The following is a 17,382-nucleotide window of genomic DNA, read 5'->3' as shown; positions in this document are numbered from 1 at the left end:
TGAAGCTGTTCAGTTAGATGCAATCCTACTTCGTGCACCTCTCCTATTTGGGGCCAGGGCCTGTGCTGAGCACTGTCCTGTTCTTTTTAGGCTGTGTCTGGGTGACAGGGCAGGAACCAGAGCCATCTCCCCTCCTGATTTTGCTGATCCAGACCGGGAAATCTGAGCTCACTGTTTAATTAGGAAAGGATGGGGGAGGGTGACAGGCAGGTGGACAGCTAATAAGTGGAACCCCACATTGCAGCCCATTGCCTGTATCAGGTTATGGAACAATATCAAACCCGGGCTGGCCAAGCTGCTGTTTCCTTGTGCCTGTGTCCGCGGCGTCCCCAGTTGTGCGGTGGCACCTGTTCCTCTGAATGCGAGCACAAGCTGTTCCCTCGGCGCTCCAGCACATACGAGTCACGACTCTCAGATTCAGCAGCTACTTGGATAATGCCCTCATTTCTTAAAGGGCTCTGGCTCCATTGCTGCTGGCCAGCTCAGTACCACCCTGCACAGAAACTGCTCCAACAAGAGCTGAAGTCTGGGAGAGGGCAGAATCAAAACACAGCCACCTGAAATGGGGGAAGCTGAGTGATCACAAGCAAAAAAAAAAAAAAAAAAAAAAGGAATTGGCTTCTTTAGGTAGGCAGTGGAAGATCTGCAGTGGTTTGTTGATCCTGAATGTGACCAGCACCGAGGCATCTGCTACATGACCTCATTTATCAAGGTCCCCTAGCTTCCAAAAAGAGTAGTAATACGTAGGGAAACACACAGCACCCTCATCCATTGGCTGGGTGAAGAGGAGGAAGGAGAAATGAGGGGGTGTCTCTCTGTCCTTCTTTAAAAGCCCATGGTTTTGTTCTACACAGCATGTGCTGTAGATGGGCTAAACCCACCAGGCTTCTCAGCATCCCTGCCATGGATCTGCTGAGATGCCCTTCAAGCCCTGGGCACAGCACTCATTTTGCCTCCAAACAGGCCAATTAAAGGTCAGTCCTGAACAACCTTAATCTCATTTCACCTCTCCCCAGCCGCTGAGAGAAGTGAGCTGCCCTTTCCCTCACCCTACAGCTGCTGCCCGGGGAATTACACCTAGCAGTCCCCAGCAGATTAATTTGGAGAGGCCCAAAGTGGCAAATAAACGAAGAGGGTCCTGTGGCAAGCCGCAGAAAGCATCATGTTAATGGCCCCAGAAATCAAAATGAAGAGGATAATTAAACGTAGGCTGGGAAGGAGGGAGTAGACAGGGGCAAGAGAAGAAGAAAAGTTACAGTGGACATTCAAACGAGGCAGCAAGCAGGTATTAATTCACATAGTGGTTCTGTGAACAACAACGGGTGCCCAGAAATTCTATTTAAAGGCTGTAATATTAATTTAATGGGGGAAAAAATCTAATACAATTCCCACAGAATTTTTCAATTAAATTAATGTGTTGGGCTTTAATGGATATCTTAAGTAGCAAGCATGATTAACAGAAATACTGCATAAATTACACTTATATATTTCATTTAAAAAAAACCTGGCACACGGCCTTGCCATGCAGGGAACCTTATTCTTTTAAATACAGTTACAGCTGGACGCCAGAGTTTAGAATTCCCCTGCTCGGAGATGAACCGTTTCCTCTTGGGATTTTTCTCCTTCCCATAGTCTTGACCAGCAGCAATGCGATTCCAGAGAACCAGGAGGAGATGAAGCTGTGAACCATGTTCTTATCCCCGTTTGTACAGTGTCTGGGGAACGCGGGTCTGGGCTGTGCGCAGGACTTCAGAGTTGCCGCAATACACCTGATGCATTATTAACCGCAGCTTCCTGCGGGAGGAACCCTGCCATGGCTGAACACTGGGGTAAGACGAAGCCAGGCAATGTAACAAGGAAGAATTTTAACAACATACTGCCCCCGTCCTAACCACGGTGCCAGCACCACGAGCACAAAACCCAAGGCTCCAGGAATGGTACAGATGTAACCACAGCATCCTGCTCAGACCTCCACAAAACAGACTTAAGGGCTTTCAGATAAGCTGCCCAGGTCGCATAGCCCAAACCAAGCCCCGAACTGTACGGAAATAAGCTGCTCAGTCAACATCCCATCTCCAACCTCGTTCCCCTTCTCAACCTCAGACACCTCCCTATTGCCATTCACAGCCCACACAACTGCACCCTCATGCAGGAGAGCCTCGGTGCTGACCGTTTTGACCACTGATACCTCATGTGGTGTTGGTGAGGCCCTCCTAAAATCACGCTGCATTTCTCCCCCCTACTTCCTGCACTAGTGCATAGTAGGAACCAATGCAGAGGTGTCCAGTAGCAGATGTTGGCCATGCGTTACATGTAGTGACTTTTAATTCAGGCAAGAATTGCAGTGCTAGAAGAAGAGGTCTACGTATGTACCAGTGTGGTGGGGCAGTGCCCGCAGTCAGCACCGATTGCTCAGGAGCAGCTCTGCAGTGCACCTGGAGAGGAGCCATTGCTCTCGTGGTTTCAGATGGCTCATCACCTTATTAATTAGTGAGTGCTGTCACATAGCTGGCTTACGGATTTTAACATTCGTAATGCAGAGGTAGGAAGAGTTTTGGTGGAAGCTCAAGGCATTGGTTGTTGCAGTACAACCACTTTTAGAAGCTGCATATATCATTCATCAGATGAGCTCAGCATAGTTGTACCCCATATCTACTGTTTTTTTAGCTTATACCCACACATCGAGCTAAATTTTATCACAGAGATACCACACATACATTTCATACTTCCGCCCACACAATCCGCACAGAGATGTATTCAACAAGCTTTACAAATACTTGAACGAGAAGAAGATCCTGCAGATAAAATAGATCCAAGTTTTATTCTCAGCCTAACTACTACGCGAACCAGCCGCCCCTCTGAGCAATTACTAGACATCAATTTTCAGCAGCAGTGTCTCTCACCTCACTCTTAATTTTGGAGAACTGGGGCTTCAACTCTCCTCTTGCTTAGCAATTAACCCGTCCTGAAGAAAGCAGGGACTGATATGCCCTGAACATCAAGACTCAGTTCCTTCAAGTCAAGCCTTCAAAAACGCAAACCTTCTGAATTAGCGGTAATTTTGAGTATTAAAGACACAACAATTAACTTTCTAATTTGCAAACCTAGTTCAATAAATTTTTACAATTTTCATAATCATGAATCCTAAATAAATATTTCACCCAAACACTTTAAGGCTGCTGCACAGCAGGTGCTAGTGAATGCTAGGTGTTACTATTTTTCTTGTGAAAATCCTGTCAGCAGCTCCACGCTGTGCTATCCAGAACAGCTTCCAATGAAGAAAAATTGCTTGTCACTTGCTGCCTCAAGATGCGAGATAGTTAAAGTTAAGCAGAAGCCATATTGCTGTGTTTTCTCTTTCTTTCATAAAACACAAATAAAGTACCCTCTGGAAATATGTGAGCTGAAGTGACAGGCATCTCTTGAATGCTTTTAATTGCTGCCAAAAATAGTCAGAAGCTTTTACCAAAGTTAACACAGACAAAATTTTCATGGAAAGCATCAGCTCCGGGTGAAAAGAAGCTAGCTATTTCATCAGTTAAAACAGCAATTACACACTTTAGCTCTTCCAAAAATTCCATTGTACCTTACAACAGTGAGGGACATTTTAAATACAGTGGAGAATGCGTGACACTTGGCACACCAGCTCACTTCTATCACTGCACAGTAACACCATTCCCTGCCACTAGTAGGCAGATTTTAATCATCTTCTTTTCATTATTGTTACAATAGTCCCTAATAATGCCAGTCAAGGACTAGAATCTCATTTGCTAAACTCAGCATAAAGCCAAAACGCTCCCAGCATATTCAACAACAGACGTATTTAAATCACGCATTCAGAGCTCCTGTAACCTTGTATCGCTGATAAAAATTCAAGCTGAGATAGGGGAAGATTCACTCCCAGGTTACAAAAAAAATTATCCTTCTCTCGTTATAAATGCAACCCGTACATGCTCCCCAGGCCAGCAGGAGGGTCTCTCGTTGCCCAAAGTCCTGTGCACTATAGGGTCAGCCATACGCAACCACTTTGACCGAAGACATTGGCAGCGCTCCGAGTGCTCGTCCCACCAGTGCTAGGAGATGGCAGCACGTATCTCATGTTATAGCCAGGCAGAAAACAGTTTTCTTCTCTCCCAAAATGTTGCAATTTCTTTCCTCTTCCTGTCTCATTTATCATCACGAAGAGCTAAGAGGTCTCCTAGGCTGTATTTTTGATTGTTTCCCCCGTTTTCCACGAAACAGAAAGAGACTAAGATGTCCGCGTACTCAAGGCACTCATGTGGAAAATTGTCAGTCTGCCTGCTCCGGACCTCTGACCTGACCTAGATCTGCACCACCGCAGGTAAATTCTCTCAACATGAGGCTTTTATTATTATGGGATAGTGTTCTGGGACAGGTCTTCCTTCTAGCTAAAGCTAGAAGGGTAGAAGGTCTGGACCCAAGGGACAACCCTGACAGTGTTCCCCAGCCACATTCTTGACAAAGACGACCCATTAATGGGTGTTTTCTGAAACATAAACTTTTTTTTTTTTTAAACATCCTGGCCAGCTGTAGCCTAAAACCTGTATTTCCTGAACACTGACACCTCCCAGTCAAGCCAATGCATTCACAAGATGTACACGATGCAGGATCAGGCTCCTTGTGTTAAATTTACTATTTTTCCAGTTTGTGGTATTTAAGTTTTGCTTCTCTGGTATCCAGAACAAACATACATCAGCATGAAAAGAACCCATTAATAATGTCTAATGTTTTCCCCCTAAAACTACCATGATCTCACCACTTCCAAAGCCCAAAGGAAATTAAAGCACAGCTCAAGAGGATGGTGCTGAAGGATACAACTTAAAACCCACAAAAGCTGGGAAATTTCTGTGCGAAGGCTGCAAATCCGGGCTTGGATAGACGCTCATAATGAGCTGAAATGAAATTATTCCAGTCTGTAACCTGAAAAAAAAGAAAGCTTGCCATGTAGCAAACAGGAAATCCCAGAATTTATAGATGACCCTGTTACAAAGCAAATGTTTTGGAACAAATCGTTCTTTCCCTAGCGCCTGTTTTCCACTGTTTTCTCTCCTGCACTTTCCCCTATAATCCAAGGGCCAGAGCAGCACCGTCTGGCTGCCACTGGTAGTGGCATTCCTCGGGCCCACACCCACCGGCACAAGATGTGAGCGACTGAGCAAGGGACTCGGCTTGAAAGCGTGCCTGGGTTTTTTCAGCTGTATCAGTTAGCATAATACAAGGTATTACCCTCTCCGTGTAAAACTTGCCTTTTTCTGTTCCCATTGATCATTGTAACCGGAGTACAATTACTTCTACTATAAAACTGAAGTTTAAAAAGCCTGTGCCTAGGTGTGTGACATGTGGAACTTCTGTCCTCAGCCAATCCTAAATTTCACCTGCTCCTTGTACGTGCAGTAAAGGGGACTGCAAGGAGAAGAGAAGCAGCAGCAAAGAAAACACCCTTCGCCAGCTTCCCTCCTTTTCTTCTGCTGCTCACCGTGGTTCAGAGACTCAAAGGGACTGCTGAGAAAAGGGGGAGCTCTCACGACAGTAACCCAGGTGGAGGTGGTCATAAAGGAGAAGCACGGCTGGGTGCCAGTCTCACCAAGACAAGGAGGAGCCGCTTGCCTGCCTTCCTACCACCACAGCCCTTCTCTCTCCTTTGGGAAAGAGACCCGTGAGGTCAGGAAATGCTGCGAAGAGCCATGCAGCACATCCCGCGCGGCCTTTGGGTCACCTCCCAGATGCATGCAGGACAGCTGGTGAGGCTCTGTAGTACTGCAAAAGGCCGTGTCCCTAAATGCCTGGCTCGGGAACGCCTGCTGCCCCACTGGTCTTAACCCAGTAGCTGGCAGGGCTGACAGATCTGCCCTGCGGGCACAGCGAGCATGTGTCTGCACTTGTTGCAGGTAACAGGGTCACGCAGCAGAGACTCTCTGCTATCTGTGCTTTTACAAAAAAACAGGCGTGCCAAGGAAGGCTGGGCTCAGCTGCACCTGAAAGAGCAAAGTCTGTGCTCCCAAAGGACAGCGTTCACTGCTCGGCATGACCCAAGGACTTGACTCCTGGCAGTATGGAAACCATCTATCAGAGAATCTCTCTTTTCCATTTCTTTTCTTGCTCTCATCCTATACTAGGACTGTTTAAAGTAACAAATACACATTAAAAAAAAAGTCAAAAAATACACACATTTTTCCTCTGCAGCTATCAAATTGCCTGGGTTCCTAAACACTTTAAAAAAACAGATATTGAATATGTCTCTCCTTAGCGAATTTACTCTGGAGCATAAAGCATTTCCCACAGGAAGTCTGTGAGGCTCAATCACTATGACACAGTCAAGGGAAATTTAGACAGTCAAGGGAAATTTAGACTGATGTTTGAGAAGCCAGGACAAAAAGGATCAGCCCTTCTCAGGATGAAGAGAAGGTGCCTCAGCTAAGTGGGGCTGGCAGAGCAGCTCTGAAATTCTCTTTAGATATGCAATTACAGTTATCCCTAGGGGTTTTGCTTTTGTGATGTTGCTTTTTAAAACCCTTCTCCAGAGTCAACAATTTGCCTGAATCGCTTCTTACTCATTTCATCTTCATGACTTCTGAAGGCATCTAATGAGCCACTTTGAAGTTTGCCTGAAAACAAAACAGGAAAAAAAAAAAAAAAAAGGCAACCACCCTGAGATGACATTAAATCTTTCTCCTGAAACTATAATCTTCAGGATTAGAGCTCAGCTCAGCTTTGTTTTAACACTCTGCTATCTTTGGATTAATGAACTTTGTCCTTATTAAGTTGAAATATCTTGGGGAGCAAATCCAAAATGTGGCACCTCTGATAGAATTATGCAGCCTTGATGGGCTATATACAGACTCAGAGCTGGGTCTGAAGTTAAACATTTGAGGAAAGCAGTTTGTTATCTCAGCTTCTGTTCAGAATACCATCTTGGCCTAGTCAGTTCTTAAAACACTGCAGGTGCAATTGTGTGCAATTTAAAATGAGATAAATCTGGAGTTGCTCATGGTTTTCAGCAGAAGGTTTTAGATTTACAGTGGTTCGAGTGCTTAATCTGGCCTCATATCCCTTGGTCAACCCCGCATATGCACACTCATAAAGCTACAGAAGCAAACATAATTAAAAACACTATTTAACTTTATTGCCCGACTCCCTTCTCAATATCCCTCCACAAAGATGCATATTTTTGGTAATTTAAGAAGAAATCAAAAGAGTGGAAGATCTATGGAGATACGGCCAGTCTCTGCTGTGGCTGCAGCCTGGCAAATCCATCAGCTATGTGGTTTACATGGTTATTGCCATCAGTTGAAGAATTTCTTTCTTCATTTTAAGAAGAAAAAAAAAAAAAAAAAAAAAGCTGTTCTATTTTTGAAGACAGCTATCAACACTTTGTTATACAAAAGCATTTGAACTGTCTTGTAAAGGGCCCAATTGTACTGTGAGCTAGTTCTTCCTGAAGGGAGTCTGCAGGCTTCAGCCAGTTTATTCAATCATCTGTGCTAAGACTGATAATGTCGATGTGAGAGAGGCTGGGATTGTCAGCCTGTCTGAACGCTGACAGCTAGGGACAGATTTTCAAAGCAGCTCAGCTCCCACATATAAATGGCCACCTCTTAAAAACTGCCTCGCACGTAAGAAGCCATCAGCATGCTGTTTGCTGAGCAGTTTTTGAAATCCAGCCACACGATGGATATGCAAAGATAGCCAGCCTGCACGGAGGAATCTGTTTCAGATTCTCATGGGGTATTGTGCCATCAGCACATGTGTTACCAGAGGAGCTTGTTTTTTCACTCTGCATTTTGTTAAAGCCAAATCCTAAGAAGGAAGTGAGTCTTGGCACTAATCAGAAGGTCCACGTTGTTCCAAAATATGGGCAGGAATGGTAGCAACTTATTTCACTATTTGCCTGCATTTTTCTTTCTGCAGCCATGCACAGAAGGTAAGTTTGCAAAGTTCTCCATTAGAGCCATACATAGGTTCTCCTATCAACACCTAATGGAATAGCTGATGGTGGGACATCATCCTCTGTCCAGCCTGACACATGGATGGGATTAGATTTGATTTAGGCTCTTTTAAACGAGACTCCCACCTTAATTTAACAAAAAAGGGTCCCTGTTTGTCAGCACCTTCTCTTTTTGCTGAGGTTTTAGACTGAAAATTCTTGATTTTTGTACAGAGGTTCCTAACTAAAAGGTTCATTTCGGCAGAGGTCTCATCATAACCTGACAGTTATTTTGCCACGAACTGCGAGTTTTAGTCAGCATTGTGTGGTTTTTGAGAGCAGTTTTGATGTGAACAGCAACACATAACTAGTGAGTCACATAATGAAGCTTCAGTGCTTGAAGGCAAGGAGGACACAGCAAGCCACACCTTTGACATTTTGCCCATTCCTCTCTGCTACTCGCACCAAAACATCATTAGCTGTGCAGCTGCTGGTTGGAAAGGTTTCCATAACTCCATGATGCACCAGCACAGTACTTGAGAGAGGCTATACCCAGCCAGCACGTACCCTTCGTTCCCTGATGGCACGTGCAGCAATTCAGAACGCCTTTCTGCAACCGCTAGACACCTTCAGGTTTCTCTCCAAATTCGTCAACCCTGAAGAAGCTGTACAGCATTAAGCAGAAGTCTTACTGTAATTAAAGTATCTTTCAAACTATATAGGCCACAATACTGAAAGATGGAATAGGGACAAATGAAAAAAAAAAAAAAACAAAAACAGAAAACAGAGAGTAATTGTTTGCAAATGTGCACGAAAGGTAAGATGCTTTATGACAGCTCTCTTACCTGAAAGTAGCATTTGGGGGAGAGAAAACTTCTTTCTTCTTCAATGCCTTGAGAGCCAAGCACATAAATATATGCTACGAATTCATTATTCTGGTGTTGATAAGCAGGAATCCAAACTACCAGATTATTTATGTGCTTTAGATAGCTAATTTTGCTCTAACAGCCTGCTAAAGAAGTAGCTATTTTATTTTCACAGCTGCTAGAACCTGTTCTAAGGAAGACACACACACATTGAACTCTCTCTTGGGAATTTTGTTACTATTTAGCCTTAAATTAGAATGAAGCTTTTAACAAGTATTTCTGAACTGAAAACATATGTCTGTCCTTTGAATATTTGAAATATAGCATCCGATAAGCAACACTGACTACAGTGCAAAGCAACTTCAGCTACAAGAATACTTGTTCCAGTACCGCAAGGAAACTCAGCCCAGTGCTGCATTACAAGTTAGGAAATCAGGTATCAATATTCTCCACTGGGTAAAGATGTGCTCCCAGCCCTACTTAAGACCAAAGTGGAAGATGAGGTTTGGTGGCCAAGGATCACACGACTGTTAGTAGGTCTGTTTTCAAGGGGGGTGAAATGTAAAAGAGACAGAATAGGTAAATAGTGGGCTCATTTGCTACCTTTGTGAAGTAGAAGCCTTTTAACAGTCTCCCCTGGTTAAAACCAGCTGAATAGCAGGCTTTAGATCCAAGAAACTAAAGGATTCATAGAGGAAATTCATCTTTCAGTTGAGTTATTGCAATAAATAATAAATGGAAACTTAAGAAGCTGATTGTATTGTGGAAGCCCAAATCACAACCGAGACAGAAACTTCTAGGAGTGTATCAGGGTGACAAGACTCCTTTGTATGTTGATTAAGCTCTAGAAACAGCAGGTATATTGACTGTGAAGCTTCAAAACACGTCTGATTGAAGTCTATTATGAGAATATACTCAACTCTTTTTTTCTCTGTGTTGCAGTGTTACCAGCAAGGCCGATTCGATTCCGTATCTCTGCTGCTCCTTTGTAAACTTAATGAAGTAGCAAAAAAATATCTGGCTGTCAGCCTAAAAGGCTTTGGGTAACCATCAGTATCTTCTGTTAATATAAATAAAGCCTAGATCTGCATAAAATCACGGCCCTCAAACATTTTCTCTGGTAAAAGATAAAACTAAGATAGTCTTACTTCCCTTAGGCCCATGTTAATCGGGCAAGAATCCTCCAGTATAAACGAACAAACTCAGCTCAGTTTGGAGGGTTGTTTTTAACTACACAGCAAACACCACTGACAAGTGGTCTCGGTGGGATCACCGTGCTGGTCAGAAGAGGTTCTTGAGATCTTGCAGGAGATTCAAGCAGACCTGAACTCTGTCGTCTAGTCAAAACACATCCTCAAAGCATCACAAGATTCACCTGTCAGCAGAACCTGAATTCTTGGGCTTTTCCTTGCATTTTCTGTTAGTGTGGCTGAAAGACGACTCCCAAAGATCTGAATGTGCAGCTGCATGGCAACTACCTTTTCCTGTTTATACTGAACGTAGACAAACGGTGACCTAACATCATCCCATAAAGTGGTATATACTTCAGGGAGACTAGTAAAATAAATAAAAATGCACACAACAATGACATTCTTAATTCCATGGCATTTGAAACCGAACTTCACTCGCTTCCTTGTGCTAGCAGCTGAGAATTTGCAGATACAGAAATCCTGAAAAACGCACATGATACCTTTCTTCTTGCACTTTGTTGGCATTGTCTTCAAGACGACTGAGTGCATTTGGCCTTGTTTTCACTCACAGCTGCATTGATTTAAGTAAAGAGTGACTTCAAATTCATTTATTCAAATGTTGGCAAAGGCCTGTATGATATGTTTAGTTTGGTTTAGCTAACATGGATTCAGAATACGCAGTAAACCAAAATTAAACATGAATAAGGCCCTCTTAAGTTGAAATAAAGTTGTCTGCATAGTGGATGTTTAAGTAATGCTAGTTTCAAGTTTTTATCCAATTGATTTACCCTCACTTTCACATGGAGAAGAGGCCCCTGTTTCAAATGCCTCTTTTTTTTTTTTTGCCAGAAAAGTGCAAGGTAGCTTTGTGGGCTGGTAAAAATTCTGTTGAATGTTTCTGAGACAACTGCAGGCCACTTTGGAGAAAATATCTGTTAAGTACCCAAAAAAGAAACTAACCTTCCTTTTCTGCTTGAACAAAAAATGGTTTATAAACTGTAGATGAACCTCTAATCTGGTAAATCTCAAAATCTATGAAATGGCTTGGAAAACAGCAGTGCAGGGGAGGAAGACATTATAAATCATCTAGAAGAAGAAATACAGATCCTGGGTCCACCTCCTTCTTGCTGGGAAGAGCACATACAAGTTTTTCTGGCTACTGAGTAGTGCCATTTTTTTAACTTTTATATAGGAAATCAGCACCGTCTGTACTACAGTGATCTATTACCAGGAGAGAGGAGTTGTAAGGGAAGGGGGGCAGAGGGAGAGAGAAAGAAGCTGCCAGCATCGGGCTGCAGCTCAGCCAATGCTTGATTGCAGGTATAAACATTACACGCTGTATCAGCAAAGCTGTAGAGAGTCAGCCATAAACCTCCCAGGAGGGGCTTTACAGGGAAGGCTGACAATGCAAGTTCAGAGTCTGTGTGTTATTTGGAGACATCCTGAGCAGCTAAAAATACATAGCAGTCTTTAGAGAGAAAGCAAAAGGGAAATATTTTCCTCTTTCCAGTGCAAAGGGGTTGGGGGGAAGGAAGAAAAGAAGGCGTTACCAAAAAAACACATGGAACACCTAGCTTAGGGAAATCCTACAGGAGTGTATGTAAGCAGGTAAGCCACCTGTGCTGGCAGTTGTAGCTGTAGGTTCCTGATGCTTGAACTGACTTTAAATGTAGGGAAGATTGCAGCCAGGGGCTTGCTCTAATCATCATTGCACTATCACCTTTAATAACTTGTCTCTGCTTGAGCAGATCCAGCAGTCACACAGCAGCTATTAAAACTAAATTACATTCATTAATAGAATTTCCACATTCCTTCCGTGCATGTATCCGAATGTCGTCTATAAACAAACACTGAGCTTCACCAGAAGAACCCACAGCATAAAAATACCGGTACTTTGTAAGGTGTGACGGATGCAAGAGGCGTGCAATGTTGGGAATTGAACACGTAATTGGGGGTGCTAGCTCTTGTTTTATCCTACTGTGTTCCTCTCATAAGCAGAAAGTATTTTGCTGAGACCCACAGCTAGAGTATTCAAAATGGCTCGTAAAACCACAGCTACATTTTCAAACATTATCCTCTGGGTAGGACCCATTTGGAAGAACTGTTGGCGATGGACAGTTCTGCAAGCAGCCTATGCAACTTCAACCACCTGCCCTTAGAGAAGAGGTCTCTTCCTAATCTGGCACGGGACTAGAAGTGTTCTCTAATAGAAGAAAAAGTAAAAATAGAAGAAATAGAAGAAGAAGAAATAGAAGAAAGTTTTAAGCTGTTCCATCTGATCAAATAGGAGCTACCTTTTCTAACCTTCTTGTTCTAATGCAGATACCCCATTGAATACAAAGCTGCCCCAAACAACCTTTCCTTTAGAACTGCCCACTTTAAAACCTCAATCACTCTGGGAACTCAGGCCAGGACTCAGAAAAGCTGTTTTTTCCTGTTACTTGAATGAGAGGTCCTCTGATCAGTACCAGCTGGGGGGACATGTCCCAGGTGGCATTTCATATCCAATGTGTGCAAATTTCTCAGAACGATAATGTGAGGATAGATCTTGATTATAGGTAATGACCAAGTGAGGTTATGTAAGTTCAGACTGAAATATCTGTGTTATTTTGAAAGCCTCTAAGATGTAGGATGAAGGCAGTGAGTAACTAGGCTACAAACATAACCAAGAAAACAGTAATTGCACAGAGTAAAGACTCTGCAGAGCTGTAACGACTACAGAGAGATAAACTGCAATCTTGATACAGAGGGTGACTTGCACTGTGGCTCATGTTGCCACGTCGTCCTGGAAATAAGTTTAGAGCAGTTCCTAGTGCCAGGGAGGGCTGCTGCCTCTGCCATAGATGTTAAGTGAACCTGAATAAATCGCTCAGATTTCCAGTTTATCAGCCTATACCACAAGGATGACACGCATCTCAAAGTTGTTTAAGGAATTAACTCCTTAATGTTTGTAAAATGATTTGAAATCCCTCTGTAGAGGGTGCTGTAGAAGGGCAGACACGTTATTGCCATCATAGATTTTAACTACGATAAAAAAAGCTCCTGCAGGAATACACTGCTAGGGAGCTTAACGCGGCTGTTAATCCTGGAAGGCTCTGATTTGCAGAACTAAGTGCAGGAGGTGCAAAGAGTTGGGTTGTGAATAAAAATGACCCTTTACATATCTAAAGCTTTTACTACTCTAAAACTATAGAGCACCACATATATTTCAAGCACAAAAGGAGTATTTATGCTCCCAGAGGGCCAGCAGGCCACCCCACCAATTTGACAGGCTCAGAAATGAGGCAAAAGGAATTCTAATACAGCAAAAAGCAGGCTTACTGGCAGGCAGGGCAAGGGAAGGACCAGAAATGGAAGTGCAGAGGTCCTTGCAGAACAAGATGGGGATGCCTTAGCAGAGGAAGCACAGGTAATAGCTAACAAAAACGTGAGAGACCTCCATTTTCAGAAGCAACAAACCTAATGAAGAGCCGTACTGACAATCTGAATCTGCATCTCTCTTCCCCTTTTCTCCTTCCTGCCTAATATCATTTCCTTGGGGAAGATTTCAGTTCTTGTTCACCTCTGCTGCGATTCCCTTGAAGTCTCAGCTGTTCCAGGGAAAGTAAATAGGGTTTAGAATTAATTATCAATTAAAATGAGGTTAATCAGCACCAGACTTGTCATCTATTATCCTTGTAAGTGAGACAATCCTGTCCCCCTGCAAAACCCCTACAAGGAACAAGGCCAATAAGACTCAGCAACAAAGCCTGTTCCCTCGTGACCTTTGCTATGTTTAGGAAGAACAGCTAAAATAAGCTCTAATCCTCAGCCAGGCCAAACACTGGCGAGAACAACTGTATTTAACCCTTCTGATGCACTGTGTAAGCAAAGTGTCTGCAGAGCAGAACGTGTTTATTATCCTATACAGCCTGTTACTATATTAGTTATAATATATTCACTGGATATAGACTTCCAGCAGCCTAGCATGGAAGCAGTTAACATCTCCAAAGCCCTCAGCCACTCCATCAGAATATTTCCTACTCCAGATTTTTGTTCCTAATGGGATATGCTGGGTTCTACAACCATTTATACAAGCCTTTTGTTTCCAATGCCTTCTGCGTTTACCGTGGTGATATCCCCAGCCACATGACCAGGACTATGCAGGCAACTTGCTAGGAAACCAGAGTCTGAACACGTTTACCTGCAATTTTAAATTGATAGAAAGCAAGAAATCTCACCGCTGACATGTGCCAAGTATGAAGCCCCAAACTTTCCCAGACATACAGCAGATACATAGCATGCCTGAATTCTGACCTGTGCCAATGACTTATATGCCTTTATACCCCAGAAATCTTTTAAGGAATGGCTCAATTGTTACCCATCAGTTTCTGTGTCTGTAATGTGGGAAAGTATTTAGCAAGGTAAAAAAGTTTGTTATCATTCAATAGAAGATATCCATGGATGCAGAACATATCTGCATCTCAGGGTTCAGATTTACACGTATTAACCAGAGAATAGGCACAGACCTATGACAGGATGCCTGATGCAGTCCCAGGGCTGCTTGAGAAGCACCGTTGCCTAATAATTTCTGTGAGTCTCCAAAACTTTTCTTAGGATTTTATTTCTTGCTACAAACCTGGAAAAGGAGACTTTTAGAGACACAAGTGAGTAAAGAAAATTCAAATCCTACTGAGTTGAAAAGACAACACGAGCACTTGGCTCCTCTTTGTGTGTTTAAAATCTCCCAGAATCAGACTTGAATCGTGGGCCTTTAACACGGGATTAGAAGAGAACACTGATTATTTTTGAATCTGATTGCTGCCTGCTCTTCCTTGCATTCAAAGCCATAGAGCAGAATTATGTGTCCCTTTTCTAGCATCTCTTTGGCCTCTGTTTTCATTTGTGTGTTTTTTTCCTGCTCCTATTGAAAATTATTCAGTAGTGTTTGTGTGTGTGTGCATGCACTAAACTTCACTCCCAAAATACATATTTAAAAAAAAAAAGCACAAACCACAAGAACAATTTGTTCCAATCTGCTTCTGCAAGTTGTTAAGGGGGAAGCTCAGCTGTTGCTGCCCTAATGGGCTTTATGCAAAGAGCTTCCTGCCAAGAACTGCCACAGAGCGAGAGCCTCTGCCTGTGCTAAGGCTTGGTGTGCGTCTTGAAATAAATGGAGCTGATCTATAGGATCTGGTGAGCAGCATCCCAGAGGGCGCAAAAGTAAAAGACTAAAAAATCTTGATGCTCAGCTATGTACAAGATGAACCTGGCCCCTACTTGTGCTGAGCTGATGCCATAGAGAAACCCCAAGGAGCAGAGTACCAACGCAGAGGGTACACCACGGGTACGGATGGAGTCGATTTACAGCATGGGAAAGCGACAGATTCTCCAGATTCCTTCAGTGCAGTGCTTTAACCCTGGTATAACGATGGCAAAGGCAGCAAAGAAAGGAAATATCGCTGTGGTGAAGCCTCATGTGGAAACATGTTTGCCTGCTGTAACTTGTTCTCTCATGGAGATATCTTCGATATGACACGGAAACACGTGTTATCAGAAAATAGCCTTGCTGTTTGACTAAGCTTTGTTAAAAGGAGACTCTTCCTTAACAGAAGCTTTGGCATGATAACATAAGGTTACTTGGTAGGAAAGAAAAAAAAATAGATTTTGCAGGGATTTACAGCAGAGAAATTCTGGAAAGCCCAGGATTTCAGGATCAAGGCTTTCCCTCAGCCAGGTTTCTCAGCTGACAGATTCCAGTCTAGGACCAGCTCACAGCTAAGTTTTGCCTGTGCCTTAGTGGAACATGTGAAATGTCATTTCCTGAATCTCTACTGAAGATCCTCTATTCTTACCATTTTTTCCAGTGAGTAGATGCTTTCAGGGCCAGTAAGCCCCACCTGGCTGTCTCACTGGAGCCAGAGCTGTACTGTGTGTCTTTGTAGAGCATGCCTTAGTAAAGTTAGGTGGTAAAAGTTAAATTAGTATCTCTCTTCTGGAGGAGATACAGAAACAGGTCCAGATTGGAGGCTGGTCTGCTCAGTATCTGCAAAAAGACATTACAGTCATTCTCTTTTGGGCACCCAAAAGTGGACCTCAAAATCCGCCCCAGAGGCAGACCCAAATAACCACCTTCTGAAGATCTCAGCTCATCACCGCTGCTCTGGGAAGCACAAGGGCTGGAAGGCAGATGTGCACACTTGGAATCCCACTGCGACTTGGATTTCTGTATCCAGTTACTGTCTCAACAAAGACATTTGTAAAATGAAGCTGTCTTCACCCTCCCCCTTCTCTCTCACTGCATTACTGGTATCTATTTTTGGTTGTTGTTGGGTTGTTGTTTTTTTCTTTAGTGTTCCACTTAGAACATTTTGCTGTGTTCCTTGCCGCGGTGCTTGAGAGCTCAGGATGCAGGCAGGGTGTACCTGACTTTTGTCACGGAAAGCTGGGATCACAAAGGGGTTCTCCTCGGCTTACAAATTCATGTCTTTTATGTCTTAGCACACTGAATAAAAGCAGGGGAGTAAATCCCTGCTGATCTGTATGCTTTTGTGTAGTCTTTTCTAAAACACCAAATATTAGAGTGCTTTATTTATTCTAGTCTAGTTAAAATAATTCCTACCCACCTATGCACCTGTACATATACACAGATCTATTTCCAGTGCTATTATACGGAAGATTTATGCCAACAACTGATCCTGGAACAGTCTGGTGCACTTTGGAACTGGTGCAATAGCACTTACAGTACAAACTGTATACATTTCTTACTATTTTGTAAGGAAAATTGCACCCTTATTCAATCAGTTTAATGGGTAGAAAGAAGCCTAGGGAGCAGAAGGGAGTTGAGGGACCCAGCTTGCCTGCCCCTCTGCCACCCTGGGCTTTGCTGCTGGCCGTGATGAGGCGTGGGATGCCCTCTAGTGATGCAATGTTCGTATCTTCAGAAATGCATTTTTGCTTAACGTGTGGCTTTTGAGGTCTCTGGACAGAAGAGCAGCTTGTGGCCTAGGCAGTTAAAAACAGCAGCAATAGCACCACCGCATCCTGAGCCTTGGGGAAGAAGAGGTCCTGGGCACATGTCACTCAGCTGTGGTGCCTCCTGCTTTTTGGACAGGACTGTGTGGAGCTGATGTTGGCAGGATGCAGAAGAAGCCTCACACAGAGCACCTCTGTCAGAAGGAATATTTCTATGATAGCTACCTAGCAGAAAGGAACAAAACTAAGGAAAGGGTGGCTTGAGTCTGCTTAACCTTTGGTTAATGACTGGCTCTGGCAGAACCCTCGTTTCGGAAGGTGGATTTGAAAGAAGGGCCTCTAATGGGCAGGAATGTAAGAGCAGAGGAATACGGTAAAGGTAAGAAGGTTGTAGAGAATATTACAAGGGACAAGGAAGCAGTCTTGA

Source organism: Cygnus atratus, chromosome 17, assembly GCF_013377495.2.
Source record: "Cygnus atratus isolate AKBS03 ecotype Queensland, Australia chromosome 17, CAtr_DNAZoo_HiC_assembly, whole genome shotgun sequence".
In the NCBI taxonomy this organism is placed as follows: domain Eukaryota; kingdom Metazoa; phylum Chordata; class Aves; order Anseriformes; family Anatidae; genus Cygnus; species Cygnus atratus.
The sequence above is the reverse complement of the archived record's forward strand: the minus strand, read 5'-3'. Positions refer to the sequence as shown.